The sequence below is a fragment of the Camelus bactrianus genome, chromosome 20, assembly GCF_048773025.1.
Source record: "Camelus bactrianus isolate YW-2024 breed Bactrian camel chromosome 20, ASM4877302v1, whole genome shotgun sequence".
Taxonomy (NCBI): Eukaryota; Metazoa; Chordata; class Mammalia; order Artiodactyla; family Camelidae; genus Camelus; species Camelus bactrianus.
The window spans coordinates 26,641,996-26,664,887 of NC_133558.1; the positions used below are offsets into that span (position 1 = coordinate 26,641,996).

General features: G+C 52.0%; 1 protein-coding gene across 2 annotated transcripts in view; it reads right to left on the reverse strand.

The window, feature by feature from the left end:
* The window catches only part of LRFN2 (leucine rich repeat and fibronectin type III domain containing 2), a 180,530-nt gene extending 160,185 nt beyond the window's left edge, over positions 1–20,345 (reverse strand). For both annotated transcript variants that reach the window (XR_012501134.1, XM_010973691.3), the window contains exon 1: positions 19,549–20,345. The gene's annotated coding sequence lies outside the window, so the exon portion shown is untranslated. The remainder of the gene's footprint in view (positions 1–19,548) is intronic.
* Between the last annotated feature and the right edge of the window lie 2,547 nt (positions 20,346–22,892).

The window sequence follows — 22,892 nt, forward strand, 5'->3', positions numbered from 1 at the left end:
GAGGGCTGGGGATACAGGTGGACACAACAAAGTCCCTGCCCTCATGGAGCTTATAATCTAATGGTCTATCCAGTTGCCCAAGTCAGAAACCTAAGGTTCATCTTTAATAAGATGAATTCATCACTATTCTCACATCCCAAGTCTGACTGAGGTATTATCCAATCATCACCAAGTCCCATTGGTATCACCACCTAAGTAGCTCCAGCATCTGCCCAGTTGTCTCCATCCCACCTCTGTCACCCCAATCCAAGCCACCATTATCTCCCTCCTGGATTATTCCAATGGTCTCTTAACTAGTCGTCATCTACTCATGTTTGTCATCCTCTGAGGAATTTTCCACCATACAATTAAAGGGAGTTTTTCAATACATAAATTTGGTTCCCCTTCCCTTAAATTATAATCCTCCAATACCTTTCCATCACTTTGTGCAAAAACACTTCTTAACCACCTAAGATGCCCTACCTATCTCCCCGGCCTTTCCCTACACCACGACCACAACAGCCAGCGGCACTATCAGTGCAGTCACACTCTCCATCCTCACCATCCCCTCAACCTCCTCCGCCACCATCCCCACCATCACTGCCGTCCTCAGCATCACAGAAGCATGAATCTTCATACAGCACCCCCTCCACTTGTGTGGCTGAGGCAAGTGCTATGTGCCGTGATGGAGGCAGACAGTCCTGCCATCAAAGCTCTGACGATTTGAGACACAGACTCAGAAACACAACATCATGGCACCTGTCTGTTCAAATGAAAGTCTTAAGACTGATATGGCATTTCTAGCCTTCCCACATCTCTAAGAAAAGTTCTCAGCCATAATAGAGGGAGCACTGCTCTGCCTGCCCTGAGGCAGGGTATATAATAGCCAGGACCATCTGGAAGAGGATTGGGACCCCAAGACAAATCACTGTAGGACAAGAACACATATTCCAGCCAAATCTTGGGATGATGACTTTTGAGAGCAGTCTTAAAGAGGAACACAAAGAGTAGGCTTGAAGTAGAAAGACGCAGGCCCATTTCCTTAGAGTCCGTAGGATGTTAGCCTGTAACTCTTCCATCTCCCAAAGTTAAAGATGAGGAAACAGAAGAGAGACAGAGAGGAGACCCTGTCGCTTCCACCCTGATTTCTATTCTGGCTTCTCAGCAGTCCAGGAGATGAGACTGTTTGCCCAGGGCAGGCCCTCACGCCGACGGGAAGGCAGAACGTCTGGTGACTTAGCTGCTTCCGTATCTACCTTTGCTTCAGCTTAATTCCAGCTTAGTCACAAAGAACTGTGTTATAAAAATAGCAACAGGTAACGCTCATCCAGATGGAAGCCCCTGAAAACCACTGCTCCCAGTGGGTCTCTAAAATGGTATACAGATAGCGGGAAATTGAGGCTGCAGCTTCCCTGTACCAAGGAGACTCAATGCGTCTCAGCTCTTATCCACAGCAGCTGACGTGCCCCTCGCGGGTAAGGGGCAAAAAAGTTGTTTCGATGGGCAGCTGCTGGGCCGCCCCACGAGATGAAAATGAAGATGCTTTGTGTGCTTTATTACCTGTCCTGTCCCAAATCCTCCCCTAATGTTAAGAAACGGAGTGTAAAATAAAGCTTATTGTATCCTCTGAATTAGATGGCCAGTCCCAAACCATGGCTATCACTGGTGGCACTGGATTAACTAAATGTCTCTGAGTTTTCAGCCCCATTTTAGAAATAAGGAAACTAAGGTGCAAGGAGGTCAAATGACTTGCCCAAGATCACAGGCCAGTAAGTAGCAGAGGCAGCTTGAAGCACCGATCTATACGGCCTCTCCGGGGTGGTATACAGTGCAGTACAGTGGGTAGGACGTGGGCCACTTCGTCAAGAGCCCTGCCATCCAAACGCAGCTCTGGGACCCACATCCACATGTAGGACGATTGAACAATGAGACGGAAATAGCTTGGTGGCCGAGGACCTGGGAGTCAGAAAGTGTGACCCTCACCTATGAACCAGATGCCGGGGAAGATTAAGAAAATACTCCAGCTGCTGCTGGGAGAGAAGGCCCTGAGGGGGAAGCCTGTTGCTTCAAGGGTGGACCAGCCTGGAACCTGGAGAAAACTGGTAAATTTAGATCAGAGACTGGGAGGGCATCACAGATGAGGAAGCAGGCCTGGGAGGGGTTTCCTGGTTGACACAACCAGCCTGGGGGCCAGGGGGCTGTGGAATTGAGAATTTTTGCTGCGACTTGGGAATCTGGCTTAGAAACCCAGCGAGAAAAGCCCTTCCGTGGTCAGGATGAGACAGGGTTTACATCAGCCTGGAGTGACAGAGGTTTCAATTGCAGCTGGGGCAGGGGGGCAAGGAAGACTCCTGCACTGTCCAGATCTCACTGTTCAGACATGCCAAGGAGGATTAAGTAATTAAACAGGGAACAAGCAAGTCGCTTTTCCTGTACAAGCTGGGCCCTGAACTGCTCTCACAGGGGCAGAAGGGCTTCTGCCCTCTGATCTCTGCGCCTTCAACTGCATTCACAGTAATCCATCCTCCACACGTCCACCCAGGCCAATTTCCTTAAAGGCAAATCGGACCATGTCATTTCTGGCTTAAAAGCCTTCCAGGCTCCCCACGACTTCCCCCTCAAGCGTAAGCTCCTTAGCATGGCATGTGGGGTCCTTTCTGGCTTGGCCCTGCCTTCCTGAGTCACCATGCAACTCCCTGGCCTCACCCTCTCTGTTCCCTTCTCAAGGACTTCCTCCAGCAAGGCCTTCCAGCTGCATGATGCTCTTGGTGTTGGGAGTGCCTGCCTTTCCCCATCTCCGTTCTCAACCCTGGAATCAGAATCCCTAGAGACCTTTAAAAAACTTCAATGCCCAGGCCACACCCAGCAAAATTAAATCAGAACAATCTCTCTTGAGATCGGCGCCCAGGCATCACTGATTTTTAAAGCCCCCCAAGTGATTTCACTGTGCAGCCAGGATCAAGAACCGCTGTTCTCTTTAACCAAGCCCCACCCACTCCCTTGAAGATTCAGCCCAGGTGTCTCATTTAATCATCAAATATTTATTGAGTTGGGCGCTATTCTAAGCACTGGATATAAAAATAATAATGACAGCTAATATTTACTGAGCACCTGCCACATGCCAGACAGCATCCTAAGTGCTTTACATATATTAACTCATTAAACTGGAACAACACCTTGATGGGGTAGGTTCTATTATTTCCCCCATTTTACACATGAGTTACTTGGAATACAGAGAGGGGAAGCAACTTTCCTAGGGTCACACAGCTGGTGAGCATTGCTGTGGGACTTGCATGCAGGCAGTCCGAGTACCAGTCTGTGCTTTTAATTCCTGTCCTTATGTTGTTCACAGGCTGCAAGAGGGAAGCAATAAACAAAAGAGCAAATAGAGAGTAGAAAAGAGGTTATGGAAAAAAAAATGCTGCCTGAGTGAGAGCAGCAAGGACTTGACTTAGACTGGGTGGTCAGGCCATCCCCAGGAGAATACTGAAGCTGGCCCTTGAAGGATGAAAAGGATCCAGCCAAGCAGAGTGTAGGGAAATGGTGTTCCAGACAGGGGGCCACTGAACACAATGACGCGTTCTAGGAACTGTGGAAGGCCAGTAGGGGTGGGGAGAAGGCACGGACAGGTAAAGATACTGATGACGCTGACAGGGATGGTGCTTTGCAGGCCACCTAATGATCCAGGACTTTATCCTGAGAGCAGTGAGGTCTTCAGCATGGTGCGCACAGCGTCCATTTGAGGGTGGGCCCCAGGTGCTTGATGCAGTCACTTAGCGAGAGGTGCCTGCGGTGGAGCTGGGGAGAATCACCTCCTCCTGGAAGTTCTCTCAGTTCCTCACCTCCAATCCTAGCACCATCACTGTATACTGTAATTGCTCATTTACCTCTCAGCCTCCCCTCCCGGATTGGGAGCATCTAGAAGGCAGGGACCAAGTCTAACTGGCCTCTGTATCCCAGCAGCTGACCAGTACTATGTGTTTGATAAACATCTGTCATCTGCAATGCCAGACTGGCAGCATCCTGAAGAAATTTAAAGGAGGGAGAAAACCAGGAGAGGTCCTTCTACCTGCTTTCTCCTCCACCGATCTGGGGGTCTCACAGACCTTGGCCAGAAGAAGGGGATGTCGCAGGCCCTCTGCCCCCAGCAGAGCCCCTCGGCTCACCCTCATGGCTGATCTCTCATCTCTGATGGGAAAGCAGTGGTAAAGCTACAATCTGCAACAGTGAGGCCCCATCCCTTCCCCCCAGCAAACCCCACTAGGCGGGGCAATGAGGAAAGAGGTGGCCACAGCCCAGAGCCCACCTAAAATAGGAGAAAGCCAGAGCTTTTCCCACGCCCCTTCACCACCAGCTTTCACAGCCCCTGCTGCCTCACTGCTCCTTTAGGACTATCTCGACCTGACTGCACTGAGGCTGAGCAGAGCACAGAGCACCCAGAACAGAGGCGCCTCACTGTCTCCTGGGAAGACAGGTCCCCCAGGGACGGCAGTCACCCCTCCTCACTGTCACAGGCCATTCTGCTTTTACGTTTTACTAATAGCATGATGGTTAAGAATGTAGCTCCAAATCACAGCCTTGAAATTTCCCAGCTCTGTGGTCCTGGGCAAGTGACTTAAACTCTCTCTGCCTCTGTCTCCTCACTCTAAAATACAAATGACTGTGGTAATAATAGTCCTATGTCCTAGGGTTGTGGTGGAGATTAAATGAGTTAATAAGTGTAAGCATAAATGTTAGTGAGAACTTCCCAGGACAGATTCAAGGGACCTGGCTCTCTTTGTGAGCCCGGGCTATTCACTAACCTGCTCTATGCCTCAGTTTCCCTGTCTGTTAAAAGGGGGAGTAATTCAGCCCTTTCAAGTGGCTTGAGGACAAACATGAAATGCCAAGAATTCTGAAAAGAGTTTGGAGGTTAAAAAGAAAAGCACCCATAAGTGGGAGGCTTGATGGGCAGGTGACCCCGTGGCAGATGCAGGGCCCTATAAATCACCCTCAACCCAGCAAGCTGCCTGGGTTTCATGGGCCCTGGGGGCCAGGCCACTTTCCTGAACATCATTCAGAATTTATAGACTCTTGTCACTATCCTTCCCAACTCTTTTATTTAGTTGCCTTAGAAGGCAGCCTGGTATTAATGCCCTCCCAGGAAAATGCAGCCCGTTCTATATTCAGTCCCCAGCTGGTTGGGGGGAGAGGAGCTGTGAGGCCAGCAGGTGTGTCCACTGCAGCCAGGTACCTCCTCTACCTGCTGGGGGAGGATCAGGGGGTGACAATCCGAAGCCCAAGCCATGGAAGCAGCCCTCTGCACAGGGGACCCCGTGCTGACTGAGACCTCAGGCCTCGAGGAATTTGAGCAGGACTGGGCTAGGCTGGGCTGGGAGCCTCCTGCCAATTATCAGACAAGGCAAGCACAGTGACAAGTACCAGCTGAGGACTCCTGGTGAAGCTTTTGTCACTTACAAGCTCTGTGTCATCAGCTAAGTAACTTGGCCTCTCTGAGCTCCCATTTTCTGACCTGTACACAGGGATAAAAATACCCGCCCTGTCTACTCCACAAGCTACTAGAATGAGAAAAGGAGGCCACGAGTATGGAGGGAACTGGGAAGAGCTACAACGGGAGCCTTGGCAGAGTGGCCAAGAGTGTGGGGCACTGGCGCCACAGAGCCGGGCTCAAAGCCCCGCTCAGCCGCCTCCTGGCTGGGTGACCCTGAGTGAGTCAGGCTTCACCTCTCTGTGTCTCAGTTTCCTCTTTGTAAACTCTGGATAGGAATGTCTAATTCACAAAGTTCTGTGAGGATGAAATAGGATAGCATCTAGAAAGCCCCCAGGGGCTCAGCAAATGCGGGCAGCTAGGAGAGGTACCGTCCCCGGGGGGTGTCTAGAGTGGTGGGTCAGGGCAGGGAGTGGGAATCAGACACGACCGGGGCCAAATCCTGGCTCAGCCACACAGTTTCTGTGACCTGGGACTCATCCAACTGGCCTGGGTCTTTCCTGGTTTTAAAACGGAAAGTCCTGCACCTGAGGAATCCCCTCAGTCCCAGACCAACAGGATCAGCTGGTCACCTTAGACCCGGAGGAAGTCCCACGGCTATTCTGAGCTTCAGTTTCCACACCTGCACAGAGGGAAGTAACACGTACTTTGCAAAGGCAGTAAGGGAACGGAAGGCGGGAATGCATGTGAACGGCCGCACCAGCACACACCTCACGGACACGCACCCGGTGCCGGACGCTGCAGCGCGTTGTAGACGTTCACTCATTTCACAGTCACCACAACCCAGGGGGTTAGGGACTGGTGTGAGCCCCGTTTTACAGAGGAGGCCTGGAGAGAAGTGACCTGCCCAAGGCCACACAGCTCATCGGCAGAACTGCTGAGATATGAACCCAGACTGACTCCTGGGTCTCGGCCATGGTGCTAGACTTCTTCTCACACAGCAAGTGCTCAGTAAACAGTAGCTGTTAGTAAGAGAAACAACAGACGCACCAGCCAGTTCCAGGTCCGTGTCCAGCACGCGGAGGGTGTGAGCTAATGATTCTGAGCCCACGGGACGGACTGTAGGGGTCCTTTCTCCTTACACTTCACACTTCCCTTGTTAAAGGCCCCTGAGCAGGGCCAAATGGCATGGAGGCTGGCCAGGGAGCCCCAGGGGCCGGAGCCCCGCCTCACAGCGGGCCTACGGAAGTGCCGCCGTGCAGGGCGGCACTCTCGGGGACAGGCTTCTTGGCACCATGAAGCTCACTTCCAGGAAGTCTGGCCGGAGAAGCCTCCTCAGGGCCAGACCCCTGTTGCTCACTCTCCTCCCTGCTTTTAGCAAGGGACACACAGATGGTGCAGGGCCCCCTGCTTCCCCCAGAACGTCTGCCTTCTCCTCCCCATGAGTGAGAGCTGGGGGACAGGAGATAAGCTTGTGAGCCACGTCAAGCTGTGTAAAGGGACCCAAACTCAAGCCATGACAACATCTCCCCAGGAAAGGGGTACAAGGCAGGGGTTATGAGGAACCTGGAGAGGAAGGACTTGTCGCTGAAGTCCAAACTGAACCTGGCACCCCTTCCAAGCTTCTGCTCAGGCAGGAGTCTCAGGTCCACAGAGGGCAATGCTCAGCAGTGGCTCCCAGGGAGAGAGGGGGCCATGCCTGGCAGAAGAAGCAAGGCCCCCAGGTACCACCAGCTCCTTCTCTGATGCCAGCTGGCCCACTGAGCCCCTGAGAGTCAGGCCCAGCTTAAAGCAGCTTTGCCTGTGATTGGAACTGAAACCCCACTCTGGGGGCATTTCCAGCTGCCAAGAGGTCCCTGAGGCCTTTCCCTTGGGTGCAGGAGAACTATTACAGAAACTGAAGGTGTGCAAGAACACGAATACCCCTCATAACACTGGGAAGCCATCCCACCTCTGTCCCCACCCTCTCATCCTGACTACCTGTCACAACATGTCACAGCTTGGATCATGGATAGAGTATGGGCTCAGGAGCCGGGCTGCCCAGGTTCGCATCCAGGCTCTGCCCTCTTACTAGCTGTGCAACCTTGGGCAAGCGACTTAACTTCTCTGAGCCTGTTTCCTCATCTGTAAAATGAACTAATCAGTGCCCACTCCACAGAATTAATGTGGGGATAAAGTGAGTATATAAAGCTTACATTAGAACAGTGCTGGGCCCACTCTAAGCATTCAAGACCCAGTAGCCATTATTCTGATGGTATAATATGATATAATTCAATCCAAGAATGACCTGGTCATTCCATTAGCATCTCTGAGCCCATTTCCTCACCTTTAAACGGAGACAACCCTACTTGCCCTACTTCCTCACTGTCATGGGATCCAAAATAAATAAACATGGCTGTGAGTCAAGCTTTGAAAACCATCAAGAGTATATATGTGGAAGGGCTGGAAACAGTGCATCCTCTAATAAATATAAAGTAATACAAACATAGTACTATGGGGTAGGTAACACGATACAATGCAAGTAGAGGAAGAGAGGCAGAGAAAGGCCAAGTGAGACGGGGACGGCGAGTGAGGGCTGCACTTCAAGAGCAGGGAATCGATGCTGTGCTGTAATTTAAAAACCAATATACAGTAAATATCAGCCCGGAGCCGCAGAGCAGCAGCTCGGCAGGGTGGCCTGGCCCGAGATAACTCACACCTCCAGCTGGGCCAGCCACCAGCACCCCGCCAGCCTGCCCTGTAACTCAAGTGCCAACTCTCTCTCTCCCCGCCTGGGCTTTATCCTGGGGCTGCTGGTACCTGCAGCGCCTCCCAATTATGTGCCATATGCACATGGCCCGAGATTTATGGAACAGGCTGATCCCACAGTCCTGGAGATAAGCTTGGGGCCTGGACTTCTCCCCTCGAGAGAGTAGGACTGGGGTGGGCCTTCTTCGGTTCCAGGCAGCCTGCCTTTGTGCTGGGACAGGCTGGGGGGCCCCCACCCTAGTCAGTTCCCATCCCAGCTCTCCTCCTGTGGCTCTTGCCCCATTCTGACCTCCATGGGCTCCCTGACTCCTGTCTCTTCCTCGTGGTTACACCCACCCCCTCATCATCGCCTCATGTCACACCCTAGACACAGGCCCCATAATCCGTTCCTGTACCTGACTCCCCCAGTTCCTGGAACCCCGCCCCCACAAGCATTCCTCTGGACCTCGGTCCTCTGGGCTGGAGGTCTCATGCCCTCTTCTGTTCCTGGCTCATGGCCTGTTTTCTTGCCCCAGATGCTTATCCAGCTTCTTCAAACCAAAATATTCAGGAGGTCCCTCTTCCCATTACCAGGCTCAGCCCTGGGGAATGGGTGTTTGGGGGGTGGGGAGCAGGAATCACGGCCCAGGGGGATGTTTCTTTCTGGCCTTCTCTCCATATACAGACCAGTCTGAATCAGATGCCTTCTTCCTCAATAGAAGGTTCCCCAATCCAGGTTCCAGATCCTCCCTTAGGATGCCTTGCACAGTCCTACTGCCAACCCTGTCCTGGGCATTCACACAGGTTTCAAAAGGACCCAAAACAGCATGTTCTGTGACCCTGCCTCTAACTCCCATCCCCTGTGTGTTGTGCTTTCCCCCGTGAAGTGCCATGTAGACCTAGTCTAGGCACACACACCTGGAATGGTCCCCAAACTTCCTCCCACACCATGGCTTCCCCTGTGATCTGACCCCAACATGAATAAGGCTGAGGTAGGAGGTCCAATCCTGAACCTATTAACTACCTTCACCCAAACCCTCCTCCACAAAATTCCCCTAATCCTTCAGCTGAACACAGTGTGGTTGCAAGGTGTAATACAAACCTAGGGGGAGGGTATAGCTCAGTGGTAGAGCACGTTCTAGCATGAACGAGGTCCTGGGTTCAATCCCCAGTACTTCCATTAAAAAAAAAAAAAGAAAAGCTGAAAATTAATGAGCCAGGTGTTTCAACTTCAGAAGTTAGAAATGGAATACCTAAGTATGCCATCAAATATATAATGAAATGACAGAGAAGAGATTAACGACATAGAAAACAGACAAATGGAAAATCCTCTGCCAATATTAATTTTTAAAAAAAAAGCCCAACTGGACCAGGAACCACTTAGTGATGTCTGTGCCTCAGTTTCCTCTCATGTAAAGTGGGTATAATCACATCTGTCCTGTCTGCCTGGTAGGCTTGTTGGGAGGGCCAAATGAGAGCACGCGGGGCGTATTATGAAACTCCCCAAGGTGCTGTACCGTTTAAGGGGTGGTTGTTTGAAAGGCACATCAGTTAAGCCGGTGCACAGTCATTCCGTTCATGCTCAGGGAAATGCCTCTAGTCTGTCTACCATGAATAGCAACAGCTCATTTTACACAGCGTTCACCATGCGCCAGGCCCTGCTCCAAGCACCTCACATATAGCAATTCACTGAATTCTCCTAACAATCCTGTGCTGTGGGTCCTGTTATTATCCCCATTTTGCAGGTGAGGAAACAGAGGCACAGAGAGAGTAACCTGTTCAAGTTCACATGACCAGGAAAACAGCACATAGTGTAAGCCTTAGGAATGGGGAGCCCAGGACACATATGCTCCCCGCACAAGAAGGATCTGTGTCCACATATGTTTAGGGCCTAAGCATTTCCGGATGATGTTCAAGTTTCTCTGCTCCATCCTTCTCTTAGACCTAAACTTCTCAAGGACAAGGAGTGGGCCTTTCCCTGTCCAAGGAAGGCTTCTCAAGAGCAAGGAGCCTGTTTTGCCCATTTGCAGCCTCTCTGTGCTCCCCTCTGCCAACAGCCCTAGATTCTTGCCCATCTAAGGCCTGGGAAACCACCCTGCCCTTCAAGGGATAGCCATCATCTGTCACATGCTTAGAAGCTGTGACTAGACAGAGGGCCTGGGATTTATGTCTATTCTAGAGTCTCCCCTCAGTTCCCCTTCTCCCCGCTCAGCCCCTGTGATGCAAGTAACCAGGCCAGGAGGAAGATTAAGTGGTTCCTTTAGGGTCAGCTGCCCCTAAACTGGGACCACAACCCCCAAATCTCTTCATCCAGTCAGTTTGCATTTGGGTGAGTCAGTAAGATGTCAGCTTAGTAGTGGGGTGGGGGAGGGATCGGGGAAAGCAGCTTGAGAGTGCATTTCTTAAGTGGTCCTAACCACCCTACACCACCAGCATCACCACCGTGGTCAGCTTTACATTAAGTGGCTAATCGTGTGTGACCTTCAGTCAAGTCCTGAGCATATGTGCACACACACCCATGCGCTCATGGGAATGCAAGTGAGGGAAGGCACCAGAAACAAGCCAGAGCTGGGCACCCCTACCCCTATCCCCATCACCAAGTCTTGCACAAGAAGGATCTGTGTTCCAGGCAGGGCTGGAAAATGTACAGGAGGATAAGTCAAATGATCGATGTGGTGGAAGGTGGTGTGCACACACAGTTCAGAGAGATGATTTATCTTTGCAGCATCTGGCCTGCAAGGAGGCATACATTAGGTGCTCAATAACTGCTTGTTGAATTAAACTGAATTGGTGAGGACTGCTGACCAGCCAGTCATGAAAGGGATGGACGAAGGAGTATGGGCTTGATTATCAAATCCTAAACACTCAGGTTCTCCGGACCTTAAAGCTCAGTGGGGTGGATGGGGCACTTTAGAAGAAGTAAAAGGAAGCCTCACTCCCACACCAGCAGCAAAGTACAGAACTTACAGCCTCAAGAGGCAGGGCGGACTGAGACCATGAAAAGGGCGCCAGCGAGCGGAAGCATGTTCATGATGATGGTGCCTTGAACCCTAACAAGCACCCTGAGAAATGGTCATGAGAAGACCACCGCCACCCTGTGAGGACAGAAACGGTCCAGTCCTCTTCCACACTCCACCTCAGTGGAAAGGAGGCAGAAGGCGGCTGACCTAGGGTGGCATTTCTCAGTTGTGAGGGGTTTGATGTGAATCAAAGTTCCGGAGAGCAGATTGAGAGCCAGGAATGACCACCAAACAGCCGTAGGAGTGCACACATGTCCCGGCAGAGAAGGACAGAGACTTCCATCCTCCAGCGTGTGAATATCTCCTGGGGCCGTTTCCCATCTTTTACACAAGGACAAAATACACCTGCCCATCTCCAAGGGCTGTCCTATAGCAAGTGTAGTAGCGGATGTGGGGAGCTGTGACAGCCCTGCTGTGATGGTCACCTCCAGAGGGGGTCAGAATTCTGTGTTCTCACCCTGGCTCTGCTACCTGCATGGACTTTCTCCAGTCCAGCCTGGTTCCTCATCCAGATGGGAAGGAGGGCAAACTGTGCCCTGTCAAGCTCAGAGGGCTCTGGAAACTATAGGAGACCATGCACAGAAATACTCTTTGTAAAGCAGCGTGAGTGCAAGTGAGAGTGTGAGTATGTGGGTGTGTGTGTATGTGAGTGTGGACTTGTGGGTGGGTGTGTGCACGTGCACAAGTGTGTGAGCACGTAGGAGTGTGTTTATGTGCATAGACGTGTAGGAGTAGGGGAGGAAGGAGACGCTTCCATTCACACCACAGCCCTGGGATCCTGGTCATTCAAAACTGAACCCAGTAACCTAGTACTGGGGCTGGAGGACAGTTAACGGCAGTCAGAGGGCATCAAGCCAAGGGAAGCATCAGGTCAGCACCATCTGGAAAAAGAACAAGATGAGGAGGAGGCTGGAGGACCCCAGACAAGTCACTCTGAGGGCCTGGCTGACTCAGGAGATACATCCTTACTCAGTCTGGTTCATGATTTATAAATCAGAGGATCGAATACCTGAACTGGAAAGGACTTGAGAGAGCACTCTGGCCCTGTTCTACAGGTGGGGACAGGAGTGAGGAGGGGCTGACTTGAGTCATTTGACAAGTTCCAGACAAAGCTGAAAGAGAACTTATTCCAGGTTTCCCTGCACTCCAGGGCGTCCTCCACCGTCTGGTGCCCTGTGCTGCACGAGCACTTCTAGCTTTTACCTCTGTGACTCCAGGTCGCTGTCCATCCTCCTTCCCTTCTGCCCCAGGAGGACCTATCTGGATAGTATAGTGGCTTCATCACAGGGGAACATTGAATCAAGGGATCAACTTTGCCCACCCAGGAATCTTCAATACCTTTTTAGAATAACAGGGACTCATCTCATGGCCACTTTGGGGCATTTCCAGGGGGTTTCAGGAGTTCAGAAAGTCAAGTAGGCCTTCACCTCCATTGCCATTACCCTGGGCCCCCACATCTCTCTCTCATCAGGCACTAAGACCCAAGCCAGAGCCTGAGCCTAGCCCACTCCCCAAGCTCCTCCGAGTCCTGAAGGCTGAGTGACCATATGTCACTCATCTAGGGGGCCAGAGAGTCATGTAACAATAGGACCTAGTTTACAACTAGTCTGAAGTAGGAGCCTGCAAAGACTCCTAATATTGGTTGGGGGCCATAGTAAACCCCGACTCCAACTGATTTGACTAAAGTTGCCTTAACAGGGGAACAGATCAGGAAGGGTAACTAGGAAGGAGAGTGCTTGCTTTGGGGGAAAGGAGTAGAAAGTGAGTCTTAGGGAGGGGATGTGGGAGGACCAAATAGGTTTTGCATCCCAGTGAAATTTATTAGAGACCTTAATTAAGCAAGAGGAAGACCTCTCTGTGTTGGCCTAGACTAGAGTGGGGGTAAGGGAAAGGATGTGTTGAGGGGAGATGGCTCAGGAGGGAAATACAGAGGGAAAGGGGTTGAGATATAGTGTTCTGCTTCTCATGTTGTGTCTGGACAGACTGACTGTGGCTTGGCTCCTGCCAGTGAGTGAATTAATGTAGGGCACATCCATAATACAGCTGTCCCCTCAGTATCCAGGATCCCCACAAATACTAAAATTCACAGATGCTCAAGTCTCTATAAAATGGCATAGTATTTGCACATAACCTATGTACATCCTCCCATGTACTTTAAAATCATCTCTAGATTACTTATAATACCTACTGCAGTAAAAACACTGTGTAAATAGTTGTAAACACATTGTAAGTGCTACATAAATAAATTCAAGTTTTGGGTTTTGGAGCTTTCTGGGATTTTCTTTTTCTGCAAATTTTTGATCTGGAGTTGACCCAATCCATGGATACAAAACCCACAGATAAGGAGGGCCAACTGTAAATGCATTGCGTTCCAAAGAGCCCAACTTTGGGATTGTGCAGTCTTTCATGTTTCAGGATTGCCCTATAAATACAGGACTGCCACAAGGAGACCCAGGCTCTATGCACACAACCCCAAGCAGGTTGACAGATTCAAGAGCCCAGCGTAGCTATTTAATCCAGTTTGACACAGTTTAACATCTAATTCTTGTCTCTGCAGTTCTAGTCTGTCCCTGGGGTTGGTCTGGTCCCCATTAGCCTTGGCCCTCAGGGATATTCAAGAAAGCAGGCCCAGATCTGTCCAAATCAGACACCTGGCCCTCTGCTTCTTGGAAGCAAGGCCACACACAACCTTGCATCTCCTCCACAGGACCCCACATCTTCCAAGCAACTTGCAGCTACAGTGCAAGGAAATCACCCAGAAAAAAATAAAGAGCCATAGACCACAAGGACAAAATATGTCACTGCTTAAATGTGCTTGGTGCATGAAGACTTAGTTTCACAAGTCGAGTGACCCAGCACAGAGTTGTCTCTGGTCTCTGGCTTCTCACCCCTTTTCTTTTGACCTTCTATTCAGTCTAACCTTGTGTTCCCCAGCAGTGCATCCAGTCCTGCCCCCACTTCCCATCTTGATTAAATGTAGGTGCCTATTCAGGAGTTCTGGAGTGGGATGGGATTTTGAATCACTCGCCTGCTTCCAGGAGATGCTGATGCTACTGGCCCATGGACCATACTCGGGGCAGCAGCATGCCAGTGTGAATCTGTTCTCACCATCTCCTGGATCATCTTCCCTGGGTCAAATCAACCTCCTTTTCTAATCCTAGTTGGTTAGCCTTAAAACATGCATTCTCAATGGAGGCAACAGCGCCCCCAAGGGGACAAAAATTTGTTATTGGGAGGGGTGAAAAAGCAGCTTACTCTTTTTGCATACCAAGCACAGAAACAGATACACAGCATTCCTATGGCATTAAAATTTCATGGGGGGGGGGGGGTGAAGTTATAAAAAATAGTGTCTAAAAAGGCTCCTTCAAAAGAGCAATAATGAAAAAAAAAAAAAAAACGCTGAGAAACACTGGAGGGCTAACACCCTCCGCCCTCTCCAGTGCCAAAGCTTCAATGATGGCACCTGATTACAAAGGTAAATGATATATGCTTCAGTGTGTCCCCTCCTAGCTGCCTGCCACCAATCCCACACAATTGTCTTTACCAAAGGCCCCTCTTCTGCAGGTTCTCTAGCACCCCTTTTCCCAGAAGGCATAGTGTCCACCTTCCTGGCCTGTCATCTTATTAGGTAACTCCAGTCCCACATGAAACTGATACATTAAAGCCCACTTGTAATGCCCTCATACTTGGGCATTATTGCATTTGACATTTTAGTTACTTGGTCTAAATTGGGAAGAATTCACAAATATAACCCTGAGTGTGAAGGGCTTATTCAACACATGAAGCACATTCACACGGGCCTCCCTGCTCTTACATCTATCTTGGGACATCGACATTAGCATCCTGATTCATCAGTGAAGAAACCAGGCCTCAGGGGAGTAAAGAGACTTGCCCCCAACCCAAGTCACAAGCATGGTAGAGTTGGGTCCCCTGACTCACAATCCAGTGCTCACCCTCGTGACCCATCTTCCATCCTATTCACAAGGATGGCGCTGACTGTTTGATGGGAATTTTTAAGTAGGTGGGTGTGAATGAGAAGGGCAGGCAGGGATGCCCACGGAGAAGAAGGCTGAGCTCTGCAGGACTCTGTGATGAAGGCTCTGAAGTCACCTCCCCAGTCAGGCCAGGAGGTCAGCAGGGCTTACAGAGGCACTTAGCCAAGGTGCCTACTGATCCTCACCTTGGGACAGAGGCTGTACAGAAGAGCTAAGTGTGGGCTTTGAGTTCAGACAGACATGAGAGTTAAGGGACAGCTCTGCCACTTACTAGCTACCCGGCAGTTACCAAGCTTCTCTGAACCTCGGTTTTCCCATCCGTAAAGTGGAGGCAATTTCACAGGACTGGGAGAGTTCAAAGAGATAATAATGTGAAGTTCCTGGCACTCTGTCTGGCACATAATAATAAAATGAGAAATTGCTTCAAGGAGCTGGTCCTGATAATCTAATAAATTTCTTGAAATATCTATTCTACTTGTTCAGTACCCCATGCCTGAAATTCCCCAAACTCTCAGTGACCTCTGAGAATGTAAGAGAAAACAGAATCTGCCTTCTGTGGACTTCTATAGGCTTTTGCTGTTTCTAAAATCCTCACCTTCTCCAAGAAGATCTCCTGATTGCCCTCACCCTGAGCAGGCTGAACATGGCTCCACTCCCTAGTCCCTATCTCTGGACCCGATTTCCTGCTCCCTGAATATACTGTTTTCATAGGCCTGCCCACGATGGTTAGACCTCCCTCTCCACCCCTGTTTCAGGTGATCATTAATCAGATCCCACTACATACATGTCTGGGTCCGAGCCCTTCTCCCTTATGGGATGTGCCCCCCAACTCCACAGACAGGACCCAGGTCCCAATCACAGGCTGTGCACAGACCCCAGCAGCAGCTGTGTCCATTCACTTGGCCTGGCCCTGAGGCCGTCCCTGTGAGGCCACTCTTGGGGCAGCAAGAGGCAGAGTCAAGGGAGGAAAGGCAGGGGCTGGGTTCTGGGGGATATTACACACTCCAGCTTCACATAGGAAAGGACGACAGATGACACTTGTAAAACACAGAGCCCGAGCATCCTGAGCAAATGTGTGTGGCTGTAAAAACCCAAAGCAAACAAGAGGGAGGGAGGGAAGCAGGTGCCACAGCCCCAGAGGTGAAATCTGCTTCTCAAATATCAATTCACGAAGTTTTCTTGGAGGGCTTCCTGGAGTCTTCTAACCATTAGCTTCCATATGATGGCATCAAACCCTCCTGGCAGTTTTGTGGGCGGGGGAGGCTTGGGGGCACTATCCTCCATGTGTCTGAGGGCCCCTCCCTCTCTCCAAACCTTCTTCCTCCAACTAAACACTCCTCCAGATCTGCAAAGGGGTTTGGGAGCACCAGGACAAGCAAGGCACGTGCTATTACTTCCTGTCATCAGACGAGAGAGCAGAGGCTCCAGTGTTAACCAACAAAGATGTGGCAGAGCCAGAATTTGAACCCAGGGCTCTCCGAGGGTGGGTTCCATTACAGGCATACCTTGTTTTATTGTGCTTTACTTTATTGCCCTTCCCATGTAGTGTTTTTCACAAAGTGAAGGCCTGTGGCAACCTTGCAACGACCAAGTATATTGGCGCCATTTTTCCAATAGTATTTGCTCACTTTGTGTCTCTGTGTCATATTTTGGTAATTTTTGCAATTTTTCCAACATTTTCATTATTATTGTATTTGTTACATTGATCTGTGGTCAGTGGTCTTTGACCATTACTACTGACTTTCTGAAGGCTCAGAGGATGGTTAGCATTTTAAGCAATAAAATATTAAGGTATGTACATTTTTTAGATATGCCATTGCACACTTAATAGACTACCGTATAATGTAAATATAACTTTCATATGCACTGGGAAACCAAAAAATTCATGTGACTCGCTTTACGGCAGTATTTGCTTTTATTGCAGTAGCCTGGAACTGAACCTGCAATTTCTTCAAATTATGGTTGTATATGACAGCTCTGACCCTTCAAATAAGGCTGGACCCTAGAACTCCAACTGTGCCCGAAGTAAAACCGTGAAACACTCAAATTGCTGTTGCTTTTGCCCAGGACCTAATTCCACTTGGCTGTTTCTGGTTGTTTTTTGCTCTACATCTTGGCTCTCAGTCTAGAAACCTCCCCCATCTGAATGGGAAGCCCCCAGATGCCAGTACAGTACTCATCTCCATCTTAGGGTAGGGGACGTTCTAAAGGAGAATTGCTCCACCCAACTGGCTGGAAAGACTGGACATGCCTGACACTTGGAGGCCAGAACCCCACTGGATCCCTCATTTTATTTTATATCTCAGCCGAGACACAAAGGTGATTTCCACTGTAGCCAAACCAGGGCTTGGGTGGCCAAAAGGCTGCCTGATTCTCCCAGTGGCCCCACCTACTACATCTGCATTTCCCACCCCTTCTACCCTCCACCTCCTCCTCAGTCTCCCCTCCTGGAAGCTCCCTGCCCACACTATCTCAGGCCACACTCCCCATCTTCTCAGATTTCTGGGCCAGGAAAGGAACTGGCACCTCAGAGAAGCAAGGAGCCTGAGCCCCAGCGCCCAGGCCAGCCCGGCAGGGGATGGAGCTGGGAGCCAACCTCCCAGAGAGGCACCACCAGATGCTGAAACCAAAAACGCCAAGCTAGCTGTTTGTACTCCCCAGGGCGAGGGCAGGACAATAAGTAATTACATTCCTGGGCAGGAATTAGACCAGAAACTCTAAATTGAGGACAGGGCAGGGGGCCTGAGCTAAAGCATTCGTGAGGAGCCAGAGGAGAGAGATAGAACTCCGCACTCCCAGCCAGAGTCAGGAGGGAAAGACGACATTCCAGCGTCAGCAGAAGGGCCCGGACAGCTGGCGTGGTCTGCGGAGGCTGTCGGCTCTGGGTGCAGGCCCTCACAAGCTTCTGAGTCCTCCCTGCACCACCCTCACCCCCTTCAGCCTCCAAGGAACCCCACAAGCGAGTCCCACAGCTGGCTGGGCTCCGCTTAGCGTGGCTGTATAAAGCTCCTCGCAGAGGGCATTGACTGGCACAGGACACCACCCCAGACCCAGGTCCTGTGCTCCCAGTCTCCCCACAATCCCCCCGCCTGGTCCTCCCAGCCATGAGTTCCAAGACTGCCCCCGCCCACGTACAACAGCCCAACTAGAATCTCTCAGCGCTGTCCCCAGGAACTCACTGCTCAGGGACTGGCAGTTTCCTGCCCAGCTTTGCTCCTCCCCAGTTGTGGGGGGTCAATTTCCTGAAGCTGCCCCCTCCCCTGTCCCCACGAGGCCAATCAGCCCATTGCAGCCACAGAGGTCCCCTCCCCAACACATGCACACACACACACATGTACATGCTCCACTGTTGTGGGGCAGAGGGTCAGCATCTACAGCCATGCCTATAACTCCAGCTCAGAGTGTGAGCTCTCACAAGCTCTCTCTCCCTGCAGGTGTCTGTGGACATCTCAGCCCACACTTGGTGTTGGCCTGGCTCAGTTCCTCTGCAGTCTCTGCTCAGGCTCCCTCCTATTTCTCTTTCAGTTTCTGGCTTTCAGGGGCTCTGTCTCTCTCGAACTCGCTGCCTATGTCCTTTGTACTGGGATGACTGAAAAGATGGGCAGCACACCGCCCCATCGTCGCCTAGGGTCTGTGCAGAGCAAGGCACTGCCGGCCTCCGAGCTGCCCACAGCTCCTAATCCTCCCAGCCCAGGCCAACCTTAGAACCAGAACAGGGCTGGGTGGGAGACAGACCTACCAACCAGGCACGGCTAATGCCAGTTTCCATCTTGCTTCATCATGCCATTCTGATGCCCCAAGCTGCACACACACAATCCCCCTGATCTCCCTGCCTTCTACCTAAAGACGGGATAGGGTCCCTGAGCCTGCCCTACCTGCCTCCCTAAACTGCAATGATGCCTTGCTTCCCTCCGTCAGCACTGAGTCAACCCCTCCACACCCGGCTATACCCCACCCCACCCAGCCCACAGAGCGCAGGGAGTCCTGGCGTCTGACCCAGCCCCCAGCAATCTCTCTAACCAGGCCTCACAAGTGGGGAGATGCAACAGAGTGGTCTGGTGGCAAAGTTCTCCTGCTGTTTCAACGTTTCCATCTACCTGCGGCACTCGTCTCTCCTTCCTGCTCTCTGGCCTCACACGGACCCGCTCTCCCCGCTTCTCTCCAGAGTTTCACCCCCACTATCGGGTAAGAAAAAAAAAAGAAAAGAATGAAAAGGAAACCTCGGCGATAAGGATGGGCGAAAAGAGAAGAGGGTATCCGCACGACTGCCCGGGTGAGGGAGTCCTCAAGTGAAAAAAGCAAGGGATGCAAAGTTCCCGGTTTCCCGGGTGCGTTCAGCCCCGCGCCGAGCTCCCGCAGACACCACGATCGCTGAGACGCGGCGGCGGCGACCACTCACCTGGGCGAGGCAGCATCTACCCCCGGCTGGGAGGCACCGAGGCCGGCTCCGCGGGGCGCCCGGGCTCTCTGGCTCGGCCACGCATCCTTCCTCGCCCGAGACCGGCTCGAGCTAAGCCCTCCGGCTCCGGCGAACGCAGGCAGATGGTGGCCTCGAACGTCCACGCGGAGAGCCCTGATCGGCTTATTCAGTTATATCCACGGCATTTAGCAAGAAGGGAGGAAAAAGCACAACTTGTTCTCGTCCAGATTTCAAAAAACAAAAAATCAAAACCAGATAATCCCTCCCTAGGAGGATGCCGGTAGGATTTTCCAGATTGAAGAACCCCGGGCAACCCCAGGAACCTCGGGCATCTTGGAATGTGGGGCGTCTTCAAGTTCAGACGAGCCAGCCGGGTTGTGTGTGTGTGTGTGTGTGTGTGTGTGTGTGTGCGCGCGCGCGCGCGCGTGAGTGTGTGTGTATGTATGTGTGTGTCTCAGCGAGAGTGAGCCAGGCACTCACACCCACACGCACACACACAAACACACTCCCCCGCACGCCCCGCATGCACACGGCCCCCAACGCTCGCGCAGACGCGCGCCCCCGTCACACACACACACGCACGGCGATCACACGCACGGAGCCGGGCGGGAGCCGGGCCGGCTGCGGCGGCGGAGAGAGAGCCCAGAGACCAAAGGAGCCCGGAACACGGGGCCGTGCGCGCCGTCCCTGCCGAGCTCCCCGGAGAGGCCGCCCCCAGCGGCGGCTGGCGGAGCTGCAGGAGCCGAGATCCAGCCTCGGACCCGCCACGCGACGCCCCAGCTTCCGCGCGGACCCACACAGCCGCAGGGACTGGAGGGCTCGCGGGCCCCGAAGGGACAGTGCGAGGGCAGCCGCTGGCCAGCAGGGTCCGCAGGGAGGGGCTCTGGGAGGCCGGGGAGGGCGGCGGGCGGGCCTCGATCCCCGGGAGCCGGCAGGGTGGGCTGGGCGGCCCAGCGGCGCGGGCAGCCCCTGCGCCAGGCGAGCCGGGCGGCCCGGGCTGCGCGCTGGGGCCGGAGCCAGTGCTGCCGCCTCACGCGCGGAGCGCGCCGTGCAGCCTTCAGCCCGCCGCCTGCCGGAGGAAAACCCCGCCGCACCGGCCCTGGGCTGGGGGTGGGGGCTGGGAGGATCGCGCCCACCCAGTCCTGGCCTGGCTCTGGTTCCCACACCCTAGCGAGGGACCCAGGACAGGTGTGCACCCTGTGCATGCATACTCACGTTTACTTTTCCTTATCACCAGAATCCGTGAAGTGTGCAGTGGCAACAACTGTTTGCACAGTACGTTCCCTTGTATGAACCTCCCAGCAACCCTCATTTGACATATGAGGAAACTGAGGCCCAGATGAGTAATGCGACTTGTCCGAGGCATGTGGCAGGTAGTTGAGTCCTCACTCCAGCAGGACTGCGGGCTTAGCATCAGAAGGTCTGGGTCTGCCCAGGGTCTCATCTAACTTTGGTTACTCTCTCTGCCCACTGGAATCAGCAGCCAGTTCCTGGAAAGGTAGGACTGGGCTCTGGCTTACTGGGCTTCCCAAGAGGTACGGGTACCTTTCTCACTGAAGGAACTGAAAATTTCAGATTCCTGCTTGTACTCCAGCTGCTAAATCCAGGGGCAAGGAGAATGTCTCAATCCATCTCTTCTGTCCTGGAGGCTAACACATCCCATCCACCTGTTGCAGATACCCACAGGGAGGCACATGTGGCATGTGGTTGTGTCTCGGCAAGCCGGGATTGGCTCAGCTGCATAAATCTGTAATATAAGACACTGCCTCCTCTCTGTCTATGCACATAAATGGGTGCATATCTGCCAGAGCCCAGGCACCTACCTCCCCACCCCGCCCCCATGTACTGGGCACCCTTCCCATGTGCACTCAGGGAAACTGCCAGATCAGTGTTCTGCAGACCCTGAAAGACAGGCTCTTCCCTGGAGGGATTCAAGAAAGCCTGAGGGGAAAAGGGCGTGGCCAGGATGAAACTCAAGGTACATCAGGGTCGCTGGTGTAAGAAAAGAGTGGCAGAAAAAGGGCGTGGGGATAGAGGAAGGGAGGAGAAAGGAGGAGAGGAAGATAAAGGAGGAGGTGAGTAGAAGGAGCTGGGAGTAGAAACAGGAGGATGTGGAAGGAGGAGGTAGGGGAAGGGATGAAGGAGGGGGAATTAGCAGGGCAAGTGCTTTCTTTCTTGCTTACCCTTGGTTTTGCATTCCATAGGTGGGGGCTTAGAGGGGAGGGGTTAGGAGTGGAAGGGTGAGGTATAGCCCAGGCTCAAATCTCTAAATTCTCCTTAAGGGACAGGGGCATCAGGGTAGGTCATCTCCTTATCCCAGAGTCATTCGTGAGAGAAGCAGAATCTACCGGCAGGGTAGGACCAGGCTGGCACCAAAGCAGAGATGGAGCTGCACTCAGAAACCAATAAGATATGTTCAAATGGCCTGAAGGCCAATACCCCATCAAGAATTTTGCCCAGCTCAGAGAAGGGAATGGATGTCTTGTGAAGAGCCAGGACCTGGATCATTTCTTGCACTTTGGGGAATTCTGACGACAACTGGTTTATTTTTTAATTATGTTTGCCTCACCTGAACACTTAGCACTGGGCTAGGATTCAGGTGGCCTGGATGTTCACAATGGCTTTGTACAAACAAGTAATGTGACAATTCCTGTCCCCTCAAAGGAGTTGGCCTGTGTGTTCTCTAAGGACCTGTCCAGCTCTAGGAACCCCTGAGCAACTTTAGCAGATGGAGAGGGGTGGGGACCCAGATGTTCCCTGGGAGGTCAAGAGAAAACCAGTCTGTAGTCACCATTCATGGTGGAAAATTCCCAGAAGATAATCTATATTATACGTCAGTAACGGAAAGGTGAAGGATGTTAGATTTCTTGGTTCCTTGAGCAAACCCACAAGGGCTGGGTAGGGGCATGCCTATGCTAGCAACTGGCTGCTTTTACTGATTGCTGACCAGAGATGGGCCAGGGCTTCTGGATGGTACTATCATCCTGTGTATGAGAGAGGTGGGGGAGGGGGAAGAGGCAGAGGAAGGCAGAGGGAGGCAAGAAAGCTCCTATACAATCCATTTCAATGATGGGCATTGGGATTCTTCTACATTTCACAAGCTCACTCTTCTAAATAACCCTGTGATGAACATCTTTGTACCTAAGTCTTTGCCCACATTCTTGCTTCTTTGCTTGGGCTAGATTCCCGGAAGTAGAATCACTAGGCAGAAGGGTATGAACATTTTCAAGGCTCTTTGTACATAATTCTTTGTTTCAGTTTTAGAGCCAAGGCACTGAAGTGCAGGGCAGATAAATGATTTCCAAGAGAGCTCCCAGCAGGTG